Source organism: Panthera uncia, assembly GCF_023721935.1.
Source record: "Panthera uncia isolate 11264 chromosome B2 unlocalized genomic scaffold, Puncia_PCG_1.0 HiC_scaffold_25, whole genome shotgun sequence".
NCBI lineage: Eukaryota > Metazoa > Chordata > Mammalia > Carnivora > Felidae > Panthera > Panthera uncia.
Genome location: NW_026057581.1, coordinates 21,375,338 through 21,389,221, shown reverse-complemented (window position 1 = coordinate 21,389,221; position 13,884 = coordinate 21,375,338). Strand labels below are relative to the sequence as shown.

General features: G+C 40.5%; 1 pseudogene; it reads left to right on the top strand.

Annotated features, from left to right (window-relative positions):
* Positions 1-316: 316 nt before the first annotated feature.
* On the top strand, positions 317-1,187 carry LOC125939456 (rRNA-processing protein FCF1 homolog; annotated as a pseudogene).
* The last annotated feature ends 12,697 nt before the right edge of the window (positions 1,188-13,884 follow it).

The window sequence follows — 13,884 nt, the reverse complement described above, 5'->3', positions numbered from 1 at the left end:
ACTCAAGTAAAAAAGTAGTCACTTGTAGGTCCACCACTCAGAAATAGACATTTCCATCCTGCAATGTGTTTCCCGCCTTTTTGCTCCATATTTTTAACAGAGTTGTAACTGCACAATGTTCAATTTTGTATTCTTGTTTTCATTTAACATTATATATGAGTGTTATCACAAACTCTTTGTAAACATTAATTTCTAAATTATTGTTTCCAGTTGTAAGCATAATAACTATTCATAATAACAATTTTTAGAAAAAGCACCCACATCTCTCCCTTTAGAAATAACAGTAATTAGAAAGAAATAAGAGTGCAGCATGAACATGGGGAAGCAAAGGAAGGCAAGAAAGTACATGACCGTGAAGTAAATGCTTAGTCTCAGATATCAGAGGCTTCAACAGAAAGATAGATTAAAACCTAAAGAGAAAGAAAAGAAAGGTTCCAGTGCACTCAAGGAAAGAGAAGTTGCCCAACACCATCCTGCGTATTCTTTTAATATGACATAGCTGGGCCCATCTTATGACATTCTGGTTGATACCAACTTTATCAACTTGTCTATTAAAGGCAAACTTGACTTAGTACAGTCAAAGATGGACTGCCTGTATGCCAAATGTATAACTGACTGTTTAATGGCTGAAGTTGAGAATTTGGGTCAAGAGTATCCAGTGGCTCTAAGGATTCCTGAGAAGCCTAGGTTTGAATGATTACCATGCACAAAGGAACCCATGAAGATAACTACTTAATATAGAGAGTAACTCAGCACAACCGTTACATTGTGGCCACAGTTGATTGGTGGAGGGAGCTTAAAGGAAGGATATGGAAGATCCCTGGAGTTCCCATTATGTACATTTCTTTTTTATTTTTTTAAAGTTTTAAAATTTATTTTGAGATAGTGTGTGCACGGGTGGGGGAGGGGCAGAAAGAGAGCAGAGAGAGAGTCCCAAGCAGGCTCTGCACTGCCAGCATGGAGTCCCATGGGGGGATCAAACTCCTGAACTGTAAGATCATGATCTGAGCTGAAGTCAGACGCTTAACCCACTGAGCCATCCAGGTGCCCCGCATCACGTACATTTCTAACCATAGGTACAACACTGAGTGGATGCCAGATGATTATGGAGCCCCTCAGTTCCAATTCTTTTTTAAAATTTTTTTTTAGTGTTTATTTATTTTTGAGAGAGAGAGTGTGTGTGAGCAGTGGAGGGGCAGAGAGAGAGGGAGACACAGAATCTGAAGCAGGCTCCAGGCTCAGAGCTGTCAGCACAGAGCCCATTGTGGGGCTCAAACTCATGAACTGTGAGATCACGATCTAAGCCGAAGTTGGACACTTAACCAACTGAGCCACCCAGACGTGCCCCTTGCCGCCCCCCCAAGCTCAGTTCCGATTCTTAAGAGTTCCTCTGCCTTCCTTTACCAACTTTTTCTGTCCCCAGTTCATATAGCACTATGCTATAGAATGAATTATTCTATTTACCCATGTGCTCTCTTATAAGCTGAGTATGATTAAATATACTCAACTTTTTGTTGTTTTTAAATCGATATCTTGTGGTGTGGTTTTTTTTTTTTGTTTGTTTTAGAGAGAGAGTGCAGGAGCAGGGGAGGTGCAGAGGGAGGAAAAGAGAATCTTAAGCAGACTCCATGCACAACACTGAGCCTGATGTGGGGCTCTATCCTACAACCCTGGGATCATGACCTGAACTAAAATCAAGAGTCAACCAAATGAGCCACCCAGGCACTCTGAAATTGATATTTTGTATCATTTTGAATTTAGTTGCATCTTTTTATACATCAGATAATTGCTCACATAAAAATAAAAAAGAATCATAATTAAGTTTTTGTTACATAACTCCTTTTTTTGTGTGTTTGTGTGGTTAGAAATAATATTGGGGAATTTTTTTCTACATTTTCCTATTTGGAGGATGTCTAACACCAATATCCAATTCTTCAGACATCAATCGGGTGTCCTACAATTCAACACAATTCTGATCCCCTCTGTCTCCAGGGTCAGCATCAGATTCCACAGGAGTTCAGCCCACAGGACCACCCCCAGCCCAGAGGCCAAATGGCCACCCATACTTCTAACCAAATGTCCATAAAACAAGTGTCCTCACAACCCCCTCTCCAGGTTGGATAATTTGCTAGAATGGGTCACAGAACACAGGAAGACACTTTACTTAAACCAGTTTATTCTAAAGGATACAAATGAACAGCCAGATGAGGAGGTGCATAGGACAATGTTTGAAGGATGCTGAGTTCAGGAGCTTCTGTCCCAGTAAAGATGGGGTGTACCACCGTCCCAGCACATGGATGTGTTTTCCAATTCAGAAGCTCATCACATCTCATTGTTCATGAGTTTTTATAGAGATCAGTTTGCAGCCCCACCCCCCCCTTCCAATAAACTCAGGTGTAACCAAAGGGGCTCCTAATGAATAACAAAAGACAGTCCTATCATTGGGGAAATTCCAAGGGATTTTAGAAGCTCGGTGCCAGGAATTGGGGACAAAGACCAAATATATTTCTTATTACACCATACTTTTAAATCTGTTTTTCTGTTCATCTTGAACATCCCTACTACCTATTGTATATTTGTCTCCACCATCTTTTCAATACCTGCATCGTATTCTACTGCACCTATATAAAGCATAACTTAACAAATCTCCTTTTTGAATATTTTTTCTAATATAAATAATCTCCTGAAGAAGATTTTTACATGTAGATCTTTGTGTTCATCTTTAATCATTCCCTTGGTATAAAAATCTTGGGAGTAAAATGATCAGGCAAAGTCTATGAACATTAAGTTATTTGATATATATTGCCAAATTACCTTCTCAACAAGCTGGATTCATTGACTCCCTGTTAGAAGTGCATGCAGACACTCTGTGGGCAATTGTAATGCACTCATCAGGTTGGTCCTAGAGATGCAGATTGTGGTGCCTGCCCATGCCTGGAGTCCCTTATAAGGGAGACTGCTCACCCATAGTCTGTTTTGGAGATACAACCTGCATAACTGTGTTTCTATAATGTAATAACCCACCCTCCCTGGCGACTGCTCACTCACAGCAGGCAATCCACAGGCTTATCAGCAGCCTACCAGAAGGCCTGGGGCTTAGAGGCTCATGCCTAATAGGGTGATGGCTATTTGCTCAACTGGTCAACTTCTTTCTTTTAGAAGTGCTAGATGGAAACAGAGATTCCGTCATTTACCAATGACAGCTAAAGTATAAATGAAAGATGCAATAGTGTCATCATGGGCCAAGGCAAGTTAAAGTCATAAAAGGAATAAAAAAAGCATGAATAACATAAATAAACAGGAACTAGGACACATAGCAGAAGCTGTGAGCTGGGGAGAAGAGATTCCAGGTGACAGACGAGGAAGTTGCTCTTGTTGAGGAACTTGGGAATGAAACAAAGGAGGGGAGAGTAGCAAGAACTCATAAGTGACACAACCATACAGTGAAGATCCTTGACCTCATCCTCTTAAAGCCCCAGAAACTTGGAACCAATTCCTGTTCTCCTGGGGCCTGGCCAAATCCCAGCTCCTGGTATGTGCTTATCATATCATACCTGTTGTCCCAAGGACATTTTTGGATAGCTCCTCTGTCACTACTGGCTTGAGCTTATCTTAGAGCCCAGAGAGCCTAAGATAGCATGAATGATTCATAGACATCATTATTTTCTTACCTATAACTCTCTTAGCGTTCCTCAGTTGCCTGCTTTTTGTCATTATTATTGACCATTATAAATGAGGCTATGGTAAACATTTTTGTGCATGGAACTGAGTGCATGCATGTGTGTGTGTGTGTGTGTGTGTGTAGCATCCTTCCCTTCATCAAGTTTACCACATCAAGAAAGTCTTCATCAAAAGGCAAAAACACTGATTTTCTTTTATCAATAAAACAAGAGTTATTGTGAGACATTGGGAAAATTGGATGTGTCCATCTCTAAAGCCTCTCAAATTTCTTACAGATCTGTTCTCTTCAGTTCTCTTCCAGAAGCTTGCAGGTCTCAAGTATTGTCATTCAATCTCCTGCTGAGCCAAGAAAAAAAAGGAACCCCATCTCAGACACAACATTGTTCTGGACCATGTTGCACGATGATTTCCCTATCTCAGTCCACAAGTGTATTCTCCTATCATCAAATAGCTTCTCAACTTTACCAGTTAAATAACTTCCCTGGTTGGAATGGAACAGAATTGGGCAGAAGACTTTACTGTATTTACATGTATATGCATCTGTAGATATTCATATACTCCTATACCTAGGTCTATGTCTGTGAATGTGTATGTAATTAAAGAAGTGGATATTTCACATTTGTAAAAAGGGAGAGAGAGGGGTGGTTGAGTGTCTCAGTTGGTTAAGCATTGGATTCTTGATTTCAGCTCAGGTCATGATATCATGATTTGTAGGATCAAGCTCTGCATCAGGCTCCCTGCTGACAGTGAAGAGCTTGAATGGAATTCACTCTCCTATTGTCTCTCTGCTCCTCCCCTGCTTGCTCTTGAAAGAAAGAAAGAAAGAAAGAAAGAAAGAAAGAAATAGAAATAATGGATTTTAGAGTAAAAATGATAAAATTGGCAAAATTAAAAAATAAATAAATTGAAAAGGGAGAGAGAAAGAGAGAGAGAGAGAATAAATACTTATTTACTTATTTTCAGAGAGAGAGAGAGAGTGAGCAGAGGAGGGGCAGAGAGAGAGGAGAGAGTTCCGAGCAGGCTCTGCAATGTTAGCACAGAGCCTGATATAGGGCTTGAACTCACAAATTGTGAGATTATGACCTGAGTTGAAACCAAGAATTGGACGCTCAACTGACAGAGCCAGTCAGGAGCCCCAAGAGAGAGAGAGAATAAAGAAGGAAGGAAGCAAAGAAACAAGGAAGGAAGGAAGAATACAGAGATGCCCGGGTCTGTTGGTTCTTGGGATCTCAATGACCATCCTGAGCCCTCTAAATTACAATGATAAATTTCGACAAGTTTTCTACCTCTGAAAGGATCAAGGGAGCCTAATTTATGGCATGGCAGTGAACAAACTGCTCCTAGAGAGTCTGTTTGCATGATGCTCCCTATTTGCATATAATGTGTTCCTGTTGTTCTCTGAGAGTGTAACAACTCTTTTCTTACATTGTTCCTTTCCTAGAGATTGAAAAATCATAAGGTCTCCAACTACATTTGCTTTTTATATGTAATCTTTTCATAATAGTCTCCAATATTGTTTTTTTCCTTCATAATTGAACAAAGAATCAATCAGATTAAGTATAATTGGTTTCTGACTGAAGATTAGGATTCAGTACTTTTGTATCTTGCAACGATTTGTATCTTTACGTTAAATCTGTTAAATTTAGGAAGCCAGAAATTATGATTTTTCCATAGTCTGCCAGGTTTAGAACAGAAGAGAGTCCAAGTACAATAAAACTGCCCCGCAAAGTTCACCACTACCTAGAGATGCCAACACGTCAAAAGTTGAACGGGTAGGTGGTACCACAGGACACATCATCTCAGAGTGTTTGTTCACCAGCTGACATGCAGAAATTAAAAAACTCTGAGTCCTACAGGCTATTTAGGGTGTTGATGTCTGTGTGGATTGTATGAAATTAGATTGCATACCAGTTAGGGACAGAGAGCAATGGCCTCTTAATAACTGATACTTGTATTCAGCGTGTTTTGGGTTAGACTTTTTTAGGTCTTAAAAAAAATCTAAGAGAGCCAGGAAATTGATATATTTATTTATATATAATATATATACCTTTGGTTTTCAAAAAATACCAAAAAACAAAAACCCTTCTTACCTGTTGGGATGAGCACTGGGTGTTGTATGGAAACAAATTTGACAATAAATTATATTTAATTTTTAAAAACCCTTCTTTGTAAAAAAGTAAATGCCTCTTGGGGTGCCTGGTGGCTTAGTCAATTAAGTGTCCAACTCTTGGTTTCAGCTCAGGTCATGATCTTGCAGTTTGTGGGATCTAGTCCTACGTTGGGCTCTTCACTGACAGACAACATGGAGCCTGCTTGGGATTCTCTCTCTCCCTCCCCTTCCCCTGCTCATGCTCTCTCTCTCTTTCAAAATAAATAAAAAACCTTAAAATATATATTAAAAAAAGTAAATTCCTCTCAGAGTGCTCTATGTTAAAAAACATACAAGCGCAAAGTACAAATTAAATGTTCTTTCCTGCCTGCCACCCTCTGTAAATCTTTTCAAGGCTACCAGTTCATAAATCCTTTGTTGTGCAGGTCTGTCCCTCATTCACAGCATCTACTCTGGGACATTTGCACAGTTTCTTCTTGCCTCTTCTGTTTAAGCCTTGTTATAATTTCTCCAAAAAGAGGTGTTAATGGTTTGCACCCTTGATGCCACCCTAGAAGAACTGCCTGCCTTACTTCCTCTGTACAGAGGAAGTACAGACTTCCTCTGTCTCCCAAGCAGAGGTCCCCACCATATCATACCATTTCTCTGCTAAACGGTCCTTGTGACTTCTGGAAAACAAAGACACAAACATCTCTGTTGATGCCGTTAGCTCCTATCTCAGTCACTTCCTCCTGGTGTGGGGCCCCTCAAAGATGATGCATTCATTTTTATAAAGCATCAGACATTTTCCCTTGAGGCATTTTTGAGAACCACTAAGGAAAAAAGTTTCTGCTGCAAATACTGCAGTATGGACCTCCCCGAGCTGCTCATTCTCTCCAAGCAGGAGGCAGGCGTGGCAGCAGAGAGTAGGTCAAATAGTTTGCTCATCAGCTGATCAACAGTAGCAAAAGTGGGTCCACAATAGAGCTTCATGTCTTAGTCTGGTGACTTGCATGGGTTTATTTTGTCACTGTGGTATCTGCATTTTATTATAAGCCCTACTTATTATAATTCTCCATTGAGTGGAGAATCTTGAGATATTTTTTGTATTATGTGATGCAGAAAGGATTCGCTTCTCTGTGTTTAATGGAGGCAAAGAGGAGCGAATTGCTCTTGGTGGCTGACAATGATCATAGCAAAAGAAGGATTTGGTTTGTGAATAAAGATGGACAAGATTCTGTAAGACAGAGTTGTCTGAAATGTATTGGTTGTCTGATCCCTAGTTGCTTACAAACACGATCGCACTGGCATCCTTGGCATGAAATGGTGTGGTGTTGTGTGTGGATCGGATCAGTCAGCAACCAGCCCCTTCCTCCTGTGTTTCTCCGCTCTGCACAGCCATAAGGCTGAAACTACATTGCATATTCCTTGCAGCTAGGGTTTGGGAGGTGAATTGAGTCCTCCCACTTAGATGCTGTTTAGTTCTCTATTGCTAAGTAACAGATTGGTCCAAAACCTAGCTGCTTAATACAGTGAACATTTATTCTCTTTCCTAGTTCTGAGGGTCAGGAGTCTGGGAGCAGCTTAACTGGGTGGTTCTGGCTCTGGGTCTCTTATAAAGCCTAGAAGTCTACTGGGACTGTTGTCTCAGAAGCTGGAGGGGCTGCTTCCTTGCTCACTCACATGGTTGTTGGTAAGAGGCCTCAGTTTCTCACCCTATGGGCTTTGCTACAAGACTGCAAGAATGTCCTAAAGACAAGGCAACTCTGGTTTCCCCCAGAGTAAGGGATCTGAGAAAGGAAGAGAACAAGGGATAGAAGTCATATGACAGACATCAGAGTGTCATCTACAACCCAGTCTTGGAAGTGATGCACCATCACTCCTGCTGGGTTCTATTAACCACACAAACCACTGCTGGTACAATGGTGGAGGGACTCCACCAGGAGGTGAACCCCAGGAGGCAGGGATCATTGGGGGTCATCCTGGAGGCAGGCTACCATAGACGCAGGCTAAGAGGCAGGAATGAGGTGGGAGCCATTTTCTTGCTTCCATGGCTGCTTTTGCTCACAAGTAGGGTAATAGGGAGGGATTTGGGGCAGCATGTCCAGCTTAATCTTCATGGATGTTGAAAGACATTCTGGTGGCTGTTGTAACCCAAATCAGCCATGTCCAGTCCCCAGGTTCCTGGTGGTGGCAGCATAGCCTCTTGGTCTTTGCATCTCAGCTCAGTAGCTGTGTGCTCTTGAACCCAGTTCCCAAGGCTGTCTCTTGGGGACGCGCTGGCAGCCATTCCTCCAGCCCTTCCAATGTATTACACTCCCTAAAATATAGCTGCAGTAAATTCCTAGTCCTGGAACTGGACCATAACTGACACAGACAAGGATCACTCCTCCAGGTAATAATGACAAATGTGATTGTGCCAGGGCATGTTCCACGCATGTTACATTCACTCATCAAATTTTACAGGTAACAAAAAGTAGAGCTGGATTTCAGGGCCCAAACTCTTAACCTTGTGTCACACTGGGGCCACTCACAGGACTACATTTCATACAGTCTTCTTTTAGAAGGTTGGCAGTGGCTAAAAGGATATGGGTGTCTGCTCACAAAAGCTGACAAGGTCTTGGGTTTCTTCATATAATCTTTTCTTTTATTATTATTTTTATGAGACACCCGGAAGGTAATAATTCACTGTCAAGAATCTCAAGCTCCAGGCAAAATATAGCATGAGGCTAATAGCCAAGACCAGTGAGTAGAGGTCTACTCACTAATTTCTCCTATGGACACTTAAATAAGACCCCCAATGTTAGGGAGAACATCTTTAATACTTATGGAAAAATTTTACCCCAAACCCAATTTTGTTCAGGCATTGCACTGTAAAAAGACTGACTCCTACTCTACACAAAACATTACTATCTATCTATTCAGTGATGACAATGAAGTCATGAAGAAACTGACTTGCTCATATAGCTTTCATTAGGAGAATTGCAAGACCTCTATTGAATCCTAGCTGGCACACGGCATTATGTCATTCTTGAGATACAGGGTTCTACCTGTGTATTCATTCAACAAGTGTTTCTTGAGCAGATACTCTGCTCTGTACACAAGATATTTAAGTAGAGGGTAAAAACAGTGATGAGCGAGGTCTTTGATGCTACCAGGTCATGAGCTCTTTGTATAGTAGCAGAGGTATAAACAGTCAAGCCACCTGCTTCGTGCAGTTATCAGCTGTTGGATCAGGTCCCAGGGTCAAGGATCATTTCTCATGAATAGTTCTGAATGGAATGCAGAGTGTGTTCCAGGAAACGTCAATGGGGAAGAATCCCTAAGATGTTTTTACACAAGCAAAGTTAGCCGGTGTTTAAGGCAAGGAAGAGAATTAATATGGTAGCTGTGATAATCAAATTAACCACTTGTTGAATGCTTCCTGCATGCCAGAAATAAATGCTTTGAAGATATTCTCAAATGTAATCCTCATAACCACCTCACAAAATAGGTTCTGCTAGTGGCCTCATCCTACAAATAGAAAAACAAAGACTGAGAGTGTCAATCATTTGCTTAATGTTATACAGCTGGTTGGTCAAGAAGACAGAATTGAATTCAGGTGGGTCAGGCTCCTCAGGCTATGCTCTTGATCTCCAAATCCTGGCTGGTTGGTCCAGACCATCCAAGTAAATTTTTTAACACCAAATTGACATCATCTCTATGCTTATCCTGACATCACTGATAAAGTCATTTGCTGTTATCCCTACCCCAGCCTCTGCTTTGAGGAGGCTGGGAAAAACCAACATTTATTTCAGTGCCTCAGAATAAACATAGTAGTTAAAGGATATAGTGATAATTTTTCCTTAATTATTTGGCTCTCCCCATAATAATGTAGTTAATTAAGCTGGCTTCTGCACAGCTGCTCAGCTGAGGCTGATAATGGAAACATAAATTGATCTTTCTGGTCTTAGGCTTTCTAAATCAAGTTCATTCATGCCTATCAACAAGGTGCTGTTTTTACCTGTATAGGTGAATTACACTCTATTCATTGAGCAGTACAGGGATTCTCAAACTATCATGTGCACCTAAATCTTCAAAGCAGATTCCTGGGCTTCATGTCAGATCCACTGAATTGACATCTTTGGGAGAGTGGCCCAGCTATTTGTATTTTAACCAGCATAGCAGCTGAGTCCCACGTGACCCAGTGAGGTAGAACCCTGAGACAGAGAGGCTTTCACTGGCATATGGTTGGAATGCCTAATCAAGCTGACATCATGTTGGAGCACAGTTCTGGGTTCAAATTCTGTTTGTACCACTTAAATGCTTTATTAGGGGAGCAAGAGGTATAATGACTGGGGATGAGGTCAGAGAGGCATCTTAGGACCAGATGATGTGCAGCTTTGAGGCCCCAGTAAGGACTGAGGAATTTCCTGGGGATGACAAGAAAAGCCACTGAAGGTTTCAGCAGGGATCTGTGATATGGCTCATGTTTAAAGATTCCTCTGGATGCTCTGTGGACCATAGACTGTAGAAATTAAGAGTAGAAGCAGGGAGTCTATGGCCAAACTACCCTGAACGCTCTCAAACTCATCTGATCTCAGAAGCTAAACAGGGTCAGGCCCGATTAGTACTTGGATGGGAGTAGTAGCAGGGAGACCAATTGGGAGGTCGTTCAGTACTCCCAGTGAAAGAAAGCAGTATCTTGGACTGTGATCTTAGTGTCAGAGGTCTTGTGAAGTTGTTGGATTTGGATTCTATTCCAAAAGGACACCTGCTATGATTAATTTGATGATATAAGATACAAGATAAAGAAAGATCATGTGATTCTTTTCATGGCAATTATATTGTTCTAAAATAAGAACCTTCTTCCCTCCTTCCCTCCCTCCTCCTTCCCTCCTCTTTTAAAGACCCTAGTGACTACATTGGGTCCATCTAAATAACCTAGCAAAATCTCATCCTCTCAAGATCCTTAATTTAATCACATCTACAAAGTTCTTTTGCCATATAAGGTAAAATATTCACAGATTATAGAGATTAGGATGTAGACATTTTGGGGGAGTCAATATGCAATCTACCAGGGGCCCCAAAAATCTAATGGAAGATAGGTAAGTCACTTAACTTCCACCTGCAATGCTTTGAAGTCAGTTGAGCAGGGTAACAGAATAGAAAGTGAATGGTAGCATACAGGTAGCCAACAGACACATGAAAAGATGCTCAACATCACTAATGCAAATCAAAACTACAATGAGATGTTACCTCACACCCATTGGAATAACTAAAATTAAAAAAGACAAGAAATAACAAGTTTTGGTGAGGATGTGGAGAAAAAAGAATCCTCATGCACTGTTGGTAGGAACGTAAGGTGGTGCAGCCACTGGGGAAAACAGTATTACATTCCTCAAAAAATTAAAAATAGAAATACCATATGATCTAATAATTCTACTGTTGGGTATTTACCTCCCCCCCTCCCAAAAAAAAAACTCCAAAAACACTAATTCAAAAATATATATGCCCCACTATATTTACTGAAGCATTATTTACAATAGCCAAGATATGGAAGCATCCCAACAGTCCATTGATAGACAAATAGACAGGAAAGATGTGGCATGTATATTCAATGGAATAGTATGTAGCCATGAAAAAGGATGAGATCATGCCATTTGCAACAACATGGATGGACCCAGAGGGTATTGTGCAAAGTGAAATAAGTCATACTGAAAAAGACAAATACCACATGATTTCACTCCTATGTAGAATCTAAAAAAACAAATAACAAATAAGTGAGCAAACAAATAAAAAGCAGAATCAGACCTATAAATACAGAGAACAAACTGGTGGTTGTCAGATGGGAGAGAGGGGGAGGGATGGGCAAAATGGGTGAATGGCAGTAGGAGATACAGGCTTCCCATTATGGAATGAATAAGTCATGGGAATCAAAGGCACAGCATAGGGAATATAGTAAATAATACTGTAATACCATCGTACAGTGACAGATGGTAGCTACACTTGTGGTGAGCACAGCATAACACATAAACTTGTTGTTTATATAAACTATGTTGTACATCTGAAACTAATGTAACATTGCATGTCAACTATACTCAAATAAAAAGCAACAAATAAAACCCAGGAAAGTGAATGGTAGAGAAGGTAGTTGGAGAGAAACCAGGGGCTTGCTACACTTAATAGGGTGAGTCAATCTCTCTGAGACTGTGGTATTCAAACAGTGATCCCATTAAGAAGAAGGAGAGAGCCATGAAAGTATCTGAGCGAAGAGCATTCAGTGGAAGGACCAGCAAGTATAAAAGTATTCTGAGATGGAAACACACCTGATGTTTTTGAGGAACCCAAAGGCTGGTGTGATTTAGAGAACAGCAAGTGGGCAGGGATAGTAGCTGCAGTTGGAGAAATTTGCAGGAGCCAGATCAGAGATGGTGAAGAGATCGGATTTTAAGGAGAATGCTGGGAGAAAAGCAGTGCGTGGGTTGTGGTAGGCAGTCAATAGAAAGTGATTTCTTTTTGTTTTGTAGTGTATTCTTTTTGTTTTTAAGAATAATGGGAAGCCATGAGAGAGGAATAATGGGAAGCCAACAGAATGTGGTTCACAGAGCCCTCTGGGCTGATGGGACAGATTTGAGAAGAAAAATAGGCTCTTATATCACGTGGAGTTCAGCCAGGAAACAGAGACCACACCCATTATTTGAACAGAAAGAGGCTAACAGACTTAACAACAACAACAACAACAACAACAGCAACAACAGCAACAACAACAAAAGCCTTTTGTATTTACCCACATTTTCCTTTTTGGCACTCTACTTTCTTCTGTGTAGATTCAAGTTTCCATCTTGAATCATGTTTCTTCACCCCGAGAAACTTCTTTTTCTTGCCATGAAACAGCAAAACTTCCTTTACTATTTTTTTGTAGTAAGATCTACTGGTGACAGTGTCTCATTGTTTGTCTGAACAATCTTCACTCTGTCTTCATTTTTGAAAAATATTTTCACAAGGAATAGAATTCCAGTTTGGCAGATTTTTCTCTTAGAACTTTAAACATGCCATTGCATTGTCTTCTGATTTGCATGGGATCTGACAAAAAGTCTATTTTAATCCCTATCTGTGTTACTCTCTCTATAAAACTTGTCTTCTTTCCTTTGGCTGCTTTTAAAATTGTCTCTTTTTCATTGTTTTTCAGAAATTTGATTCTGATCTGTTTTGATGTGGGTTTCTTTATGCTTTCCTATTTATTGTGCTTTTTGGGCCTGGGGGTTCGTAGTTTTCATCAAATTTGCAAAAAAAAAAATCAGCTGTTATTCCTTCAGGTATATGTTCTGGCCCCTCCTCTATCTCCTCACCTTCTGGGCTCCAGTTATACATGTTTTATATCACTTGATGTTATCTTATTGGTCACAGAGGTTTTGTTCACTTTTTTTCAGTTTCTTTCTCTTTTCTTCCCTCAGGGTCAGATTTTATTATGTTTTGACACTTCTCCCACCCTTATTAGGCTCTTTTCACATTTTTCCACATACAGATACTTCCCCTAATAAAATCCTTGCACGCTTCATCTTGTTTTGATGCCAGCTTCTTAGACAACATGATTTCTATTGCCTAATTTTTCTCCTGTATGCTGTCTTCCTTTAAAGGGTGCTACAGTTTGTTTTAGCACTTAAGCAGTGAAGTTACTTTCAGGTCAGCGTGGTTATTTCAAGGCTTGTTCTCAAATTTTATTAAGGTATATCCAGAGTAGCTTTTACTCTAGGGATAATTAAACCCTATTATTAAAGTGTGACCCCTCTGGGTTCTCTATGGAATGGCCCAAGTGTTCATCTACCTGACTCCACTTAGGCTACTTGGAACTCAAATATCTCAAATATCTCCTAGCCCTAAGATCTGTTTCTTTTGTAGCTCTCTGATAGTTGTTCTTTGCCTGGCTTCATGGAGTTTACCCCTATGCATGCCCAGAGTAGTCATAGCCAAAGACTAAACAGAACTGTAGTGAAGATCTGTGAGTTCTTTCTCTGTGTAACTCCCTTCTCCCTGGTAGTCTGCTCTGCAAAATCCCATTGCTTCAGGATCTCCAAACGTCTTTCTCTGTCTCCTCAATTCAGTGAGAACAATAGACTCTGCTTGGATTCCTC